Below are 17,400 nucleotides of genomic sequence, written 5' to 3' on the forward strand. Positions count from 1 at the left end.
CAGCGGCGGGGAGGTGGGACGGGGGCGAGGGGAGGAGGCGGGCGGCAGCGGGGGGCCCGGCGGGAGCCCCCTTCTCGCCGGAGCCCCGGACCGAGCGGTCGGGGCTGGGCTCCCCCCTCGGCATCCCAGGCGGTGTGAATGTCCAAACAGCGGGGAACGGCTGGAAAATGTCACCTGAAGGTGCAGAAATAAAAGGGGAGGGGGGGGAGGAAATAAAAATAGTGCATTCTCGTGTTTGGGGGGGCGGGTTAAGGAGCGAAAAGCCTTACAACGTTACAGCCCGGACGTGAGTTTTTTTCATCTCGTGTGGTTCCTGGTAGGGGTGGCTCCGTGGGTGAGCGGTAGCGGGGGTGAACCTTCAGGATAGGAGTTAGGTGAAAGCTGTCAGACCTTGGCGCCCGCCTGGGGCTGAGCTGGAAGCCGCCGCGCCTCGACAGAGGCGTTGTGGAGGGGCAGCTGCCCGGGCTTCTGCAGGAGTCCGGCCTCGGCGGGAGGCACTGCGGAAAACAGGGAACGAATATTCCCGGGATTCCCGCAGCCGGGGAGGAGAGATGCTGCCAGTCAGCTGCAGCACAGTAGCACTCGCGACATGCCTTCGCCTGGCCGACGAGCAGCGGGTCCCGGCTCCAAAGTGTCGCCTGCCGGTGCACTCAGGATGGTACCTACAACTTTATCCAACTTGAGAATAAAAAGTACAACCTGCTGAAAGAACGGCGTGCCAACTCCCGGGCTGAGCAGTTACTCTGAGTCTGGCAAGCTTTTCCTTGCACGTAAATTAACTTTTTATCCTTCTGACCCAGATCCTGCAGATTAGGTTTCCGTGATTTCCTTACAGAAGCAGCACACAGGCGTGCAAGAATGTGCCTTCATAGAGCGGTTACAGCGCTCTGTGGCTGAGCCAGGCTGGGAGGACAAGAGGTTGTATGAGCTGTCTGGGTTCTAGAGATCAAGTCAAAGTGGATAGCTGAAAACCTGCAGTAAGTGAGGCCTGTCTGACGGGAAGGTGCCACATTTTGTAAGTTACAATTTATCTACGGTGACTGGCCAAATTGTTTGCCTGGAACAGTTCCCAAATTTCTTCCTATTAGAAACAACATACATCCTGTATTGTCTTGTACCTGTAGCTGGGGCCTTAGTTTTCCAAGAAAATTAGCCACTGTATTTTCAAATACTCATGAAGCAGCTATCACAAGAAGTTTGGAGTCACATGGCCTAGTTTCTTTGTCTGCAGACATCGACATTGTAGAGAGATTTTAAAACAGTTTCTCGTGTTGGTGGAAACCTTCTGAAATTATGTACTTTTCAGTACGTCAGCATTCCCGTAGCTAAATGTCCTGCCTACCTTAGTTCACAGCTTTGAATCTTCAAAATCGCATTTCTGTCTAGAAACCAGAGGAACAGAGAAAGTGTGGCCAATTTCTGAGGCCACAAGTTTGGGCAAATCCTGATCCCAGAATTTCCATTTATTTTGGCAAGATCAGATTTCATCCCCAGTTCTTTAGGTTTCCAAGACAAAAAAAAAAAAAAAGATCCCTTCCACTACCATGCTTACAGGCTCATAAATGTGCTTGCCTGCAGTAACATGGGGTCAGACCTCCAAAGGAAATCTTTTCAAGTCTTCATGTTCCTATAAAATAGTGAAAACCCCATGGCTGCCTGATTCTTATGTCTGGAGTAGGTGTGGAGTGTTGGTCCAGATGGGCAAGAAAGTAGATGCTTACCATGCATCAGAGGAGTTGGAGGAGTAACTGCTTATTACCGTGGCTGGGTACAAAAGTGTAACATCTCAAACATCAGTTTTGCAAAATTTAAGCTTCCTGGTTTGCAAGGTCAAGTCTTGGTGATGTCCAGTCAGCCTTTGCTCTCTGCGAGGGTTGTGCCATGTTTAAGTGAGACCTTCTCGCGGTGAAATCATAGAAATACATGCAGAGATCAAGTAATTAATGGCGGTTTCAGTAGTCATGGAGATCTGCCATAATGTTCTGGGGGTGAAAAAAATCTTCCACAAGTGTGACAACTGCCTACTGGCTCACACAGAGGAGTAGTCTGCCTCTCGGGCTTTCCTTGTTCAGATCTACTTAAAGAAGTAGTGGCAAGCCTTCTATGGGTACAAAGCACCATTACTAAATGTATATCCAAATGAAAGGCCTCTTGTTAACATTGCCAAGGACAGATTTGTAGCCATCTGGCAAAAATTACTGAACCAAAGCCCTATGTCAGTTAAGGAGACAAGGGTTGTGAGTAGGAGCAGGAGGACTGAAGAGAGGTCCTAGGTGAAATTTCCTCTCTGAAGTGCTATGATGTCTCTAAGCTGACTTGGTAAAGACAAACAGGGCATCATTAAGGGTGTGTCTGTGGTCAGCACCACAAAAACCCCCTATGGCCTCAGAAAGGGAGTAGCACAGACAGTGGCCTTTGTCTAGGCAATGCAGGGATTCCCACACCTGTGAGCCATCCATGAGCCAGGTTGGTGACCTAGGACAAGCTTCTGGCAGAGTAGTGATTAGGAGCAGGCGTGTTGGGCAGAAGAAGTCTCAAGGTAGATACTAGTTTTGGACAGGGGAAACTCATCTCAACTGTCTTGATGCTACCATGCATGCTGCCTAATTTCCCTTGCCTGATCTGGCAGGGGAACAAGACTGCCACAGTCCCCTGGTGCAGGCACTTTCCTGGTCGATTGTGGGGTCATGAGGATCCCTCCACGTGAGGGTGAGGGGCCTCCACCAGCCTCTCCACGAAGGCCCTCTCATTCCCTGTCCCATGGAAGCGAGATGGCTCTGCTTGGGTCTGCAAGGTCCTTACTGCACATCATCAGCCAGGACTTGTCCTGGAGATGCATCTTTCTGACAAGTGCGATTAGTCCACGCCAACCAGTACTGCAATTTCTCTCTCCATGGTCCAGTCCTTTGTAGAAGCCTTGTTTTTTGTAACTCAGAAATAAGCATCTCTTTTTCTTTCTAGGTATTGCGCACAGAGTAGTTGTGACCATTCCTCTCTGAAATGAGTTATTTTAAAAGCCAGGTGAGTAGTTACATTATTCACACAAATTTTGAAAAACTTAATCAGATTTCTGTTCACACCTAGATCTTTTCCATTGACCATACTTTCTCAGGAGCTCCTTTATAAGAATAGATGATCTCCTCCTTTAATAAATAAACAAGGAAGGTTTAGCAAAACAAGCCACCTTTCTCAGCTTTTTATTATTATGTTTTCTTTTTTTATATATATATATATTTTATTTCTTTCCCTATACAAAGGGCTAGCACTGGTGCCAGTAAGCTGACCTTAGCTTACTTAATTTGCAGATGTTCACAAATTGATCAGTCTCACTAAATTTTTATTTCAAACATAAAAGACACCTCATTTGTATACTTCAAAAGAGATACATGTGGGAAGCATCAAGAGACTTTGAGAAAATGTACTAAGACCGTTTTCTACAGAGAAGAAAAATTCCCATAAGCACTATATTTTGGTTTTATGGGTATTGGCCAGTATTTCATTCTTGGTGTAATCTCCTTTGATGTTAAAAAATGAGCTGAAAGCATCAATAAGAGAAATAAATGACTGCACCTAATCGGTATGATGGTATAGGAGCAAACAACATTTTCTCAATGGATACAGACTAGACACTTGAAATCAGGGTCATACTCTGAAAAGAGACTCAATTGGGAAGAAATGGGAGTAGATAAAACAGTGCCATTTTACTTAAATTGCTGGCAGAGAGAGAGTGCGCCATGTTCCACTCCATGGCTGTCAAAAAGCATGAGAGCGAGCTAACGGGAAGAGGTTGTGAATCCTTCTGGGATCTTCCCATCTGAAATACCTAATAAAAATATCCTATATTATAAACTTTCTATTTAGGTACTTTTATGGAAGCATAGGGTTAAAAAGAAAGAATGAGATTAAAACAGTGAAAACTCAAACTCAGACCTCTGCAGTTCTCCTGCACAACTTTAAAATGTTATTCAAATCCAAGTTCAAGCTGATCAAATAAAACTACCCATAACCGAGAAATAATATATATTTTGTGGGAGACAAAATAGACTACTTTGAGTGGTTTATTTTATTGCTAGTTATTACTGTCACCCAGATAACAGGTTGCTGCTCACTCAGCTACTTAAGATGATTAAACTCACCTCTGGGCTCCAGTTATCTTTCAAAAATCCTCTCTCAGAAGAGAGATGAGTCCCTTGTCCTCTCCCTCTGTGGTCCCCATCTGTGGTTTCCACTGGTGCCACAGTGGTCTTTCGACTCCTATTCCCTGTTATTAAAGCCCCTAGCTGAGTGCCCGAGAACATCTGCGCCACAGCTCCCCTCTCCTCAATGGCTTTGGCTGAAACGCAGAAAGCAGGAGATGAAGGGACTTTGGTTCTTCAGCGCACTCACTCTAAGTAGTTTTGGTCCTACAAGTCACTTTTATAATTTTTCCTAAGTAGTGTTACATGAATCCTTCCCATTCTTAAGGCAATAAAAGCTGGGTTTCCCGACGCATCTTTCTCTGTCCTTAATGTGGAATAATGGCAAGCAGGCTGTTCTTGTCACAGTTGGTCAGTGAAGTTTGCCAGGGAAAAGTGGTTTAATCAGAAAACGTGAGCACCTCAGCACAGAAATTATTTGTGGCAACTGGCTGAATGCAGATCCTTGCAAAGCCCCAAGGATTTTTCAAGTCCTGGGAGCTTTGATTCCCGAGCAGCACATTCGAAGCTTTTGCAGCTACTGAGAGAAAATTGGTGGCATTTGTTACCTTCACTGCTGCTGTTCAGAAGTGAGTAGGTGATGAAGTTAAAGGAAGTTATATCAATTGCACATAGTTATTGCTGAGATGACAGGCAGTACACAGATTTTCAAAGGAAATATCATGCGTTTGTGAAAAATTTCTGTTTTGTGGGAAGTTGCAAAACACAAAATTATCCACAACCTGGAAATTTTTCCAGTTCTCTATGAGTGTTTACTGCAAAGAAGTTGTTAGCATTTCTTCCAGGCATTTCCTAACAAAAAAAGGAAACACAACATGTAATCTGTGAGCTGTTACTCACTCTTTGAATAATGGATGCTATTTTTTGCAAAGGCCCCAAGCAACACACGGGCAAGTTTTCTCGGCGCCTGTAGGAAGGTGGTATAGCAACAGTTGTCGAAGGAGAAGGCATGCAGAAGTCTTCATATCACTTTTGTGGTGTTTACTTTTGAAAAACTGGATTGAGTTTCCAAACATCCAGTGGGGAAGCATTTTCCGTCCCTGGGATCTGTCTCCTTCGTTGAGGGGAGCGATCGGTCTCCCGCTATCACTAAGTGTAAACGCCTGGGTCTGGGAATTTATAATGAGATCTCAGGAGACAGGTTTTGCTATTACTAATTGCTATTACTCATTTGAATGGGAAGATTGGTTTAGACATCTGTGATAGTGAAACTGCAAAGCACTGCAGAGCTGTACACAAAATTAAGGAAAGTGGTGTGTGCAATCCCTTTTTCTCAAGTGAGTTTGAGCACTAATGATCAAAAATGAAGGCCCTGACTCCAGCAAAGCATGAGCATGATGCTCAGCTTGTGCTGAAAACCATTCCCGCCACCCCAGACCTTATTTCCCAGTACTGGGACCAGGGCAGTTGCGGCTGTAGCACAGGCACAGGGTTTCTCCAGCCTCCTGAGCACAGCCAGTGCAGCAGGCTTACCTGCCCCTTCCCAGTCACAAGGTAAAGCCATGCATGGTGATAATGGTTGGTTATTCCATATTTCATGTCTGAAGACATCGCTGATGTTTGTATTAATTGCGTATGCTCTCCGCTGTAGTATCAGGGCAGGCTGAGTTCAGCACTTGCTGTTCTCCCACCATCCTTGCTCTTACAAACAGATGGGCCTCATGTACAAGTTATGTCTCAGTTGCATTTAGCTAACAAAAGCAACAATCAAAATCACTGCTGTGTCCACAAAGCATAATGAGGATTAGAGTCTCGTCCAGTGTGCTGGGAGACTCATTTGCATTCCCTGATCTGGCTATTCCCCATCTTTCCACTTTGTGAAAGGACCTCCCCATACATCTTTCTGTCCCTAAGACAAGAGAGCTAAAAAGCTTTCATTGATGGGTGGGGGTAAAATGATGTTCAACACATCTCCTTTATACATAATTCTTATACATCATATACTTCTTCCACAATTATCATTTAATTTATGCCTCTCCAGAAAAATACACCAGTCATCTCCATGGTCGCCCTGTTTATCATCTCCGGCGGCAGGAGCCGGTACCGGCCAGGTGCAAGGACAATAGCTGGCTATTCATTTCTCTGCACCAGCTGTTCCCCTCAGCATGCACCAAGTCTGGGTCCTGCTGATGACAGCCCTGTTATGGCTGCTGCTGCTGCGAGTTTAATTTTAAGAGCTAATCCACACTGATCATTCTGAGAGCATGCATAACTATGGCAAGGGGTAAGTATATTTTACAGAAAAGCATATTCCAGGCTTTAAATTTCTTACAGAATAGCTTATAGGTCTGTGTGAGCTTTTGGGGTTTTTTTCTGCAGACTCACAGGAGATGTGGACTGGTATGATTAGATAACACCAGGTAGTGAATTGCTACCGTGCTATTGACACCCACTGAATTTTGTGCTTTAGCATATGGGTCAGATATGCCTGATAAAAATGAGTGGATGCCAAAGAAGAGCCTGCTGTACATCTCAGCCCTACAAAGACACTGAAGCCAGCAGAGCCTGTTCCTTGGCTTTGCTGTGACCACAGGGGAGGGGAGGGGAGGGGAGGGGAGGGGAGGGGAGGGGAGGGGAGGGGAGGGGAGGGGAGGGGAGGGGAGGGGAGGAGAGGAGAGGAGAGGAGAGGAGAGGAGAGGAGAGGAGAGGAGAGGAGAGGAGAGGAGAGGAGAGGAGAGGAGAGGAGAGGAGAGGAGAGGAGAGGAGAGGAGAGGAGAGGAGAGGAGAGGAGAGGAGAGGAGAGGAGAGGAGAGGAGAGGAGAGGAGAGGAGAGGAGAGGAGAGGAGAGGAGAGGAGAGGGTGTTGCTGTTGAGTTCATAATGAATTGATGGCACAGGAAAGAACAGAAAATTTGCTTACTAAATGTCACTAGGCCTTTGAAGCCAAGACTGAGGATCAAGGCCTTAGTCATTTGCTTTCAGGAGTATTTCATTTGCAGCTGTATGAAAGCAATGCAAAAAAATGAGAAATTAAACTCGGAAAATATTTTCTTAGCCTCTATGATGTCATTCACAGATCTCTTTCAACTATTTGTTTCTAAATTAATTTTTCAACCAACTGGTTTACTTCCAAACCTTTTTCAATAATATTAAACAGAGACAAAACTGACTTCCTATAGCTATGGCAGTTACATTTAGCTTGCATCAATGGAGATTGTCCTTCCCCTCTTTCTTCTCCCAGTTCAGTCTATTATATTGTCAGTCAAAATTCCCCACTGAAGAATGTACTTCTGCCTCTGAGATTTCTGCTCACTTCCCTCCAGCTAAGAGGAGGAATTTGCCAGTACTTTGACCTTTCTCTCTCTACTAATCTAACTTGAGTCAGTAGATGCCAAAGGTAGCTTAGTTATTTCATATTTTTCTAGTTTTATCTGCCGATTGTCATTCTTTGTATAGACTCAGGTGTCTGCAGAATAGTACATTCTGTTCTTCTACAGACCAACAAAACAAGACAAATGGGATGCTGTAAATACAGTAATAAAACCCCCAAATAAATGAAACTTTGAGAGAGGTCACTCAGAAATAGCTTCAATTCCAATAGACCCTGTATTAGTGACTCGAAATCATGTACACAGCCAATTAACTGATAGTTCATGCTGAGATACAGAGATGGAGACTGATGCCTATTTTTTGTGAATATTGACTTTCCCTCCAGGTGATCCGCCTTCTCTTCCCAGCCATAGCACATGCTTACAGTGTGATGTTGAGCAAATCATCCTCTCTCTCTAGTTTAAAATTTCCCATTCATTAGAAGAAGGACCATGATATGGCTGTCCTTTGTAAAATGCTTTGAAATCCATGGATGAAGTCAAGCTTTACACTGAAAAATCACCAGCAGTATGCATTACAGAGTAACTTCTAAGAGCCTCAGAATGCTATCCTGAAATTATACAAAAATGCATGCAGTAATTCAGGAGTACTCTTGTCTGAAAAGGCCATATTCCCACTTCATGGACAAGTAGCCTTTTTTTTAATTCAGTTTTGACTCTAATCATACCAAACTCAGAAATTATAAATATTTCCTGCAAATGGAAAGTTCCAAGGGAAAAAATTAAAATAATTAGAAATACCAAGGAAGGATGACTTCCAAAAGAAATTAATTTCCTGAGTGAATCCTGCATTATAGACAATGGGTGCCTCAGGTAGGGGGTAAGGAGGAAAAGAAAATTAGTCTTGCAGGATGCCTGAAGAGAACCAGTCACACCTTGTGTATTTAAATTACTGTTCCTCTTCTTTTTGTATTTTAACCCTAATGCTTAGGCAAAATTCAAGTTTCTGTAGTCATTTTCTGTTAGAAAGAGAAATTAATTATAAGAGAGGTGGGTGTCTTTGACACAGCTCCACTTGTTTACAAATAATGTACAAAATCTTGTTTCCTTGAACAAGGCAGAAACCAGCAAGTTGGAGACAGCTTCTCAGAAGGGGGTCTGGCATGGCCAGCTGCCAGCGCTCAGCTCATCAAGATCCCAGGAGATTTTCCCAGCACCACCTTCCCTGTGCTTATTCACACTGTAACTTATGCTTGGCTTTATCTCCACCCTCTCAGATACGCTGGTCCTCCTGGGCTGCTTGCACAGAGGTACCCTCCAGGCAATGAGTGTTGCACCTTGAGGTCTCTCTCAAAGTCTCCACTGCCGGGCACAACATCAAATTAACAGAGTCTGCCTTGGATAATTTCAGAGAAAAGTTGAAAAAAAACCTCTCAGGGCAATCTGAAAGCTCAAAAAGGAGAAGATAATACAACCCCCAATGTACTTTCTTCACCGTAAAAAAATACCATTAATGTGAGGGCATTTGTTACTCTGAGCCTGGCTGCTGCTTTGAGCATCTGAGGTTGGTGATTTTCAGGAGCAGACTCCATTAGGCAACAATTCAGTACACTTCTGCCACAAGAAACATTCAGGATGATGTGGGCAAGATGGGGATGGGTAGAGGTGATAAATAGCTTAACACAAAGGTGGTACACAGATGCCAACAGCATCTCTGCTTGGCACAGCCATTACTGCCAGACTCGACCCCCTCGCCATTCCTGTCACAGGCTAAAAGGTCTCTCTTGCTGTAAGAAGTAGAAGTATGTTTTTCAACTCCCAAACAAAAAGTGGATCGTGTATCACAAACTCTCACACCAGGAAACATGCATGAGCTCTGTGTAAACGATAATAATGAAATTGTAGTATATATGTAATTTCTAGCAGCAAAAAATCTGCTACCATTCAGGAAGGAGGAATTAGAAAAAAAATTGAGAGGTCTTTTTCATTATCTAATTTACCATCATTCCTTGATTTCTCCAGTGAGGCTGTGGGCTCTGGGGTAGATCATTAAGGCTCCTTCCCTCTTTTCTATAGTACAGAACTCTGCACTACAGAAAAGAGAAGCTGCCATTGGAACCTGTAAGGATGTCATGAACTCTAGCAATTCTAGCAAATCCATAGAGAATTTATGGAGGATAGCCCCAGGCACATGATCAAAAGAGCAGAGAGAGTGAAGGTGATGTTCAGTCTTTGGAAACACTGAGAATAGCTGAAGTTTCTTGGAAGAACTGAGCTTTTTCTTTTCCTAAGTTCCCTCATCTCTAATGAGCAAGAGTACTTCTGTCAGGTATTGAGTTTAGATTTAGACTGCAGTGTTGTTCACTACTCTGTTACAAAAGTCAAACAGATTTAATGTCTAGTCCTGTAAATCCTTTGCAGTGAAACAGGAAAAAAAATGAACTTACAAAATGAAGACCAGTTAATGGGAGTGTATGCATGAACGGCCTGTAGGGTTTTCTCATTAACTGCTGTGCTGATTTATTTTGTTGTCATTGCAATCTTTTTGTAATATGTTTCATTATATTCAAAGAATATTGTTACAGTTAGATTGAAATTTGCCTTCATAGGAAGCATTGTCCTCACTGAAGGACAAGCATGATGTTCCTGGGCAACCTGTAATACAATTTGCCACCTACACCTGCCAGCTCACGTCCACTGGATCTTCACCACGACGCACAGAGCCAGCCCAGAATCTGGGCAACAGTTAACAAGGTGGTTTCAAAACACCCACATCTGCACTAAGTCTCCAGGTAAAAGACAAACAACCACCTTTGTGTGGGACTGAAGAAGGAAAAATCCAGGCACCTCCCTCCCTGGTTCAGGAAGGGTTGAAAGCAGCTGCTTCTGCTGAGAGCAGCCTGAAGATGGCCTGCCCCAGCGGATGCATGCACACACTGCAACTAATCACACTTTGTACATCAGACTGTAAAAACAAAGACCAATTAATCATCATTTCACCTTGCCAAGAAAGTAAATACTACTACCCTTATCTTACTTACAGGAAAAACGAGTCATCAAGCTATCACAGAAAGAGCTGAGGCCAGTGCACAGACCAGGAAACAGGTATCCAAACACTCCACTTTACTTTCACCCTGCTTCTCTCGGGCAACAAAACTTATTTCCCGCTCAAGCTGGCTTCTCTGGAACAGGGGAAAGCAGCAGCCAACCTGTTCTGATGTCCCATGGACCATCATGGGCAGCAGGACCCTGCTCTTTGCCAGGAGCACGTTGCATTTCCTAACTTTTGGCTTCTTGTAACTTATTCTCTGTTTGTTGAGAGGATTTGGGGTCTCAAGGATCCCCATGCGGTAGTTCTAGGGACTTCTGGTTGCTTCTATAGTAGCAAAATAGCAGGCACTAAAAACAACAGTGACAAGCTTTGAAGATCAGCCAGTGGTTCATTTCCATTTAGTGTTCCACATTTCATATGTGTGCATAGAAACACAGGTGCAGATTAAAAGCTTCTCATTAAAAAATAAAACCAATAGCCTGGACTTTCCTTAAAGTCAGAGGCATCACAATAGATGCCTCACAGGTCCCATAGCTGACTGTCCTTTTCAAAGGCAGACCAATACAAACTTCATGCTCCTCTTGTTGTAACTCAGTTCATCCTATAGACTCACAGCTTGTAGGCCCATGAGACTGCCTGTCTTGAAATAAGCACACAGGTATTGTTCAGCCTGCAGCCCTTTCCTCTCTCAACAGAACAAAGAAAGGAAATATAATAAATAAATAACCCCCAGCATAAAACTTAGCAGAGAAAACAAGATGCTTGGCCAAACCTAGCTCTCTGGGGGGGCTGACAGTTGATTTATCCTACTAACACAGCAGTAATTCTCTGTGCTACGAAAGAGTGGTTCAGCTTGTTTGCTCTCAGGGATGGCGCTGAAATCCCCTAGCCACATACTCAGGAAGGGATCCTTTTAACAAAAAAGCTTTGCTCTTTGCACCACAAATATTGTACGTAGCTGATATTGCCGTTCCATTATACCCTTGAAAGGGATTGATAGTGATGTGGCAGTGATGTGCTGACAGCAGAATTCAGCCCCAGTTTGATGGGACAAGGCAAACACACAGATTTGGCATTACATTAAGGAGGGCTAATACCAAGGAGTAGGTCCCTGTGGACATTACTAGCTCAGAGGCAAAACTCTGCTGATCCAAATTCAAGATACTAGTCTGTGGAGGTTTGAGCTCAGCCGGCAGCCAGACACCACGTGGCCAGCCATTCACCTCCCCTTCTCCCCTCTGGTGAAATAGGGGAGGGACAAAAAGAAGAGAATTCGTAGGCTGAATAAAAAGAAAGAATTTACTAAATATAACAAGAGAACAACAGTAACAATAGTGAGTCCAAAAAGAAAACGGGTAAAATGCAGCAGTGCCTTACCGAGCGCGGCGACCGCCCCCCCCACAGCAACAACAAGACCCGACGAGCAGACCACGTGCTCGAGAGAGGAGAGCCCGCCCGTCTAAATCCCTGGGCATGACATCACATGGTATGAAATACTCCAATCCATCCTGGTCGAAATCAAGACATAGTCTCAAGGAGGACATTGTATTAGGATGCTGGGAGAAAAGGAAAGAAGGGTTCAGAGGCTGAAGTCGCTGGTCCAGCAATTAGAGCTTACCATAGTTCTAAGGTTACATATACCAGTGGGGACTCCAGCTGTATGGGGAAACAAAAGTGTGGTAGACCAGAAGGAATATGAGGAAGAGACAAGGATTTGATGGTGGCTGAAGGAGTCCATCTCCAGACAGACCCAACATGAGTGAAGGTGGTGTTCATGTGCACAAGGATAGAGAGGACAGGTTTTGTGCTTGCAACTGGTTAGGGAAAGCAATAAGCTCTGCCCTTTTCTTTCCAGAAAGTAAAAGGATAGCCTGTTCTGCATTTCAAAACAAAAGCAGAACAGGAGAATTTCCACACTGGACTGTTCTAACTCCACCTGTGCAAATGCCTTTGTATCCATTGGCAACAAATCTGGAGGGTCCATCTGCTTCCAACCAACAAACCAACACCCACTGTTTCAACCTTACATGCTTTTAGTCTATGTCCCCTCATTTTACCAGATCATAGAAAGGGAGGAGGAGGCAGAAATACAGCGGATTTACTCTAATCCCTGAATGCAGCTTTGGATCTGCTTTGTATGGTCTCAGAGCCACCCCTTTGTCTATATAAACAATACCTTGTGCTAAACAGGCAATTCTGTACAGCCCATGGAGACGAAAAAGGAGAGGTGAGAAACAGAGACAGTATATAGTTTAGGGAAGTGTAATATAATAGTGGAAGAATTTGCATTTTATGCCCAAAAAATCCCACTAGTTTTCTTGACTTTTTTACTAGAACTTGCTGAAGTGAAGCAGCAGAGAGTAATTTTACAGACTCTGACACGTTTAGCCGAATGATAGAGCAAAAAGCTTGGGAAATACCTTTCACATTCGAATTTACAAAATAATACAACTTGTGGTTTGTATCAGCCTAGCTGTCTACATGCCTAGGATTTAAATGTAAATCTTTGCCAAACATAAGAAGCTTTTAAGGGTGTTGATCACATAGCCCTTTTTACAGTGTGTGAAGTGATTTGAAATCATTGGGGAGCATTAATACCTTGCAGGGAAAGTTCCAGGTTAGAAGACTGCAGTTTGCAGCACTGCTAAGACATATAAATCACTTCAGCTATGGTGGAATGTGATGATTTGAAACCATCGGGTTTGGAAATGGAAAAAAGATGTGATCTTGAAAGATTCAAACTGCTTTGAATATGCTGAGCCCAATCCTACAGCTCTGATTGAGACATTCAACAAACTTTCTGCTGGAAAACTTCCAGTAAAACTTACCCTTTCTAGCTCTGCATATATTTAGGAACACTGGGCTTAATTGTACAGCAGTTTGCACTTGGTGTAATCACCTGTTATTGTGCAAACCAAGCACAAACACCTTTTCTGATCTAGCAATAATTGTACATCATTTTGCCATCTTTGTGAGGTGCAAAGCCACGGTGAACAAATGCTTTGTTCTGCAAGGAGAAAGAAGTTGGAGAGACCGTTTTCTTGCTTCCACAAGATTACCAGGCTATAATAAGCAGAAAAAGATAGAAAGATGAAGGACACCTACAAAATTGTGGAAGTTACATAAAATGGAAGTAGAAAAATAATCGAAGTGCAGCAGCTTTATCCCTACGAGCAACTTCAAGTGGAAAGTAGGAAAACATTATCCTCTTTATCATCTTGTCCTCTAAACCTTGAGGACTGGAAGGAAAACACAGCTTGCATCCAGTTTACATATTATTTATGCTGGACCTGCACTGTCTGAGGCCTAAGTACTGTGCTAATAGAAAATGTTAAGAATGGAAAGCTCTAAAAAGGATTTAGGAGCAAACAGCTGTCAATTGGTGATGCTCAGTAAGATGCAATTAGTGACACTGGATCAGACGGGTTGTGTTTAAACATTACACTTGCTTCTAAAAGCCGTTGTGTATCCACAGAGAAAAGAATTAAATGCATTTCTAAGTTTACCAGTTTTCTAAGCATACCAAAATCATTCTTCTTCTGAAGAATTTTCCCTGCCTTTTGCCATGACTTAGTTCAGCTATAAGGATGATATGAATCAAACTGGACTTGTATGTGCAGGTTGTGAGGAGTTACATATTTAGCTTGATAAATATTTGCTATTGCAAAAGATATCTTACTTTTTTTGGAGGAGCTCAGTTGCTACCTCTGTCTTGTAGCAAGCCTTTGCAAGTCTGGAGAGGAGTGGTGACAAGTGCTCTGCCTGCCTTCCATGGAGCTCCATACAAGCTTGGACAACAGTGTTTTTCAGGTTGCTGCTGTCCTTCTGCCATCTGCATTTGCACCACCAAGATCCTGCCAAAATAACTGAGCACAAGCCATTTCAAAGAGGGAGGATGGAGTGTGCTACCAGGAACAACTCATACATGGATCCGGAGTGAGACTCTCCTTATCCATCTTCCTCACAGAGGACTTGTATGTATAAATGTTATTGATATGGAGATAATGCTTATCAATATGTGTAAAAGCTCGTACATACAGCACTTACATAACATGCTCTAGACTGATGTTAAACACTCTAGAATTATAAACGACACCTTCCATGCAGCCTTAATTTGGTTCCTTGTGTATGTATGTGAAGTGGAAGATAACCTTTAATTAAATGTTCTTTGGGTTTTTTTCACAAGGATCTTGTCATATGGTGAGAACAGTGATAAGAAAAAGAAGCAAGATTGGGAATTAGACTCTTTGCTTCATTTGCTCTACCATGTAGGAAATGAAATTTCTGCAGAGCAAAGGCAGGACACTGCAGGAGAGAGCACGTCTTCTTTTGGACTAAAGCAAGCGAATATTACAAAATAAAACTCAGTTGTGTCCCTGCCACTGCTAGAGACTTCCTCCCCGACAGTAACCACAGTTTCTTCAGTCTGCTTCACGGACAGTGAATCAACAGTTTAGACTTGACAGGGTGGAAAAGAAGTGCACAAGTCAGTATAACGTGGGCCGACATTAGAGTGCCTGGCAGCTTTGAAAATTGGAAAACGACTATGTCTTTGTAAGAATAGGAAGGCACAGAAACAGGACATGACACCCAGCAGGATTAGGTACCTATTAATATCCTAACTCTATGTGATATGATATAGTTCTTCCATAACAGAAAATTTGCATTTAGCAAAATTCCCCTTGGGACAGTTTTTAGGCTCCGCTCCAACATGTGAAACACCCAAGTCTTCCAAAAGACCAGTTACTCTACTTGAAAACAACAACAGAAGGTACTTCCCCATTTTTTTTCCCGTTACCACCATTAAATGACTTCATTTCAGAGATGAGCCAAGAAGTAGTTTAGCAGCTTGTTAGAAGGAATAAGCTGAAGATTTGAGAGCACCTGTGTAGTGATTCTGACCAGAAGACCGCTGTACATTGAGGAATCGGTCATCCACATCACAGTGAACCTGAGCAGTCCCAGGCCTGTGCTGTGCCGTGACGCACGTCCAGTGTGGCCTTCTGCCTGCGTTGGCCACAGGATCCCTTGGCCACGGGAGAAATGCAGCCACCTCGTTATAACAGAGGAGCCTGCGGGCAGCTCCCACTTGGTACCAGTGATTACGCCACCTGCCTGGTCTTGCCCTTATTTAAAAGTGCAGCAAGAAGTTCTCATGCAAACATCCTTTAGGAACAGAGTTGTTTTCTTGTAAGGAAATTTAATAGCTTGTAGGACCAAAAAGAAGGAACCTCTCTTTGGAGGGATCTGACATAGGAAAATTTATCTGGGGCCTGTCCGATGCTGTGCAAAAGCAGAGTGCCCAGCTCCCCAGAAGGGACATAAGAATTACTCACCATCTATGTTTCTCTCTTTATTCTGTCTTATTAAAATGGCTATTTTATTAATACATTTGTTGTTGGGCCTTTCTTACTGAGACCCAGAAAGAGCCCTGCAGGACCTTTCTCTCTCTCCATCTCTCTCTCTCTCTCACCTCACCACCACTCCCAGTGCAAAACCATGTCTTATATGGATTTTTTTTAAACTTTTTGCTGTGTTTGTAGGAAACAAACTCTGACAAGAAAAAAAATATTTGGAAAGCTACTAAATGTAATTGTAGATGATACTGTCATTTGCACCATTATATCAGTGAAGGAGATGTTCCAGTCAGGACTAGGTTAGTGGTGCGTAACATGCATGAACAAATTCAGGGAAACAATACTTCCTCTGCAAAATTTCCACCAAAAAGCCCTGGTGCTACCTGGAAAGCCACAGGGACGGCGTCTGTGATCAGATGCCTTTACAAGAGCTTCTTCTAAGATTTATGGGCTAAGATCTCTCAGAAGGTTATTTTGTCTACTCGTTATGCAAAGATGGAGGTATTTTGCAGCATAACAGGTAGAGTTATGCTGCTTGGGCTTTAGGGGGTGGAAGAGAGCAAGGAGGGATGTACCCTAGATATACCCTGGAGATATAAACTAAACCAAAAAAATAGAGACCTGTTAAATGGACTGCTGTTGTTACAGAGACACAAACTCACACTTTACTTTCTCCAACGAGGGCAGAGATAGTTACCTTTTTGGATAGTCACCCAAAGAGCCACATCTGAGAGTGGTGGGAGGTGGAGGCAGCATGCCCAGCCCCCATACCATGGACTGCTGAGTGAGGAGGATCTAGGCGGTTGTTTCCCAGGTAGAGTCAGCAGTGTCCCCGGAGTGGAACCCCGTCTCACAACCGTGGGCAGGACTGGGCTGAGCACCCAGCAGGACCTGAGGCTCACTCAGGGCTTGTCATGATTGCTGCCTTCCTGCAGCCGGGAGACCATGTCGCCCAGCAGCCTTCCCACCTGTACTACCCCAGTAAACCTTTAAACCGGAAACACATCTCATGTCAAGCGTATTTTTTTTAAACAGTAATGTTAATGAGTTAAAATGGTAATATAAACCTCTCTCATGAGACAAATGTATGTAGACTATGATTGCATGTCCAAGCTGTAGCCTTGGTATCATCTGGTCAATGGTATGGAATCACTACTGTGATCATGAAGCCACAAGACCATGACCTTTATGCTTGAATGGCTCACAGACTACCTCTGTTGGGGATGGGAAAGTGCATAAATAGTGAGTGCAGTGATGAGACCTGTGATTTTCGCACTGATTGCCCCCTTGCTTCTATAGCCACAGCCACGTACATGCCTTGATTGTGTGTGAACTGTCCTATTGACTCCTAAACATTTACAAAAATAAAGGTCCTATGAAATCCAGAAACATTCTTAGAAATTTGATGCAAAAAAATATTTCTGTTGTAGCCTCACCTTAACCATAGAATACGCTCAGATTTTAGATTTAGGGCAAACCTTGCCCTTGTACTGCAGGCTGCAGGCAGTGGCTTGGAAATATGACCCA

General features: G+C 43.6%; 1 long non-coding RNA gene across 2 annotated transcripts; it reads left to right on the forward strand.

Annotated features, from left to right (window-relative positions):
• The first annotated feature begins 45 nt into the window (after positions 1 to 45).
• On the forward strand, positions 46 to 14,561 carry LOC141921789 (uncharacterized). 2 transcript variants are annotated; one of them, XR_012622777.1, is made up of 4 exons: positions 46 to 180; positions 2,962 to 3,021; positions 10,508 to 10,569; positions 14,317 to 14,561. It is a non-coding gene; the product is annotated as an uncharacterized LOC141921789 (long non-coding RNA). The 2 variants fall into 2 exon arrangements; XR_012622778.1 differs by having other exon boundaries at positions 14,235 to 14,372.
• The last annotated feature ends 2,839 nt before the right edge of the window (positions 14,562 to 17,400 follow it).

This window comes from Strix aluco, chromosome 3 (genome assembly GCF_031877795.1).
Source record: "Strix aluco isolate bStrAlu1 chromosome 3, bStrAlu1.hap1, whole genome shotgun sequence".
NCBI lineage: Eukaryota > Metazoa > Chordata > Aves > Strigiformes > Strigidae > Strix > Strix aluco.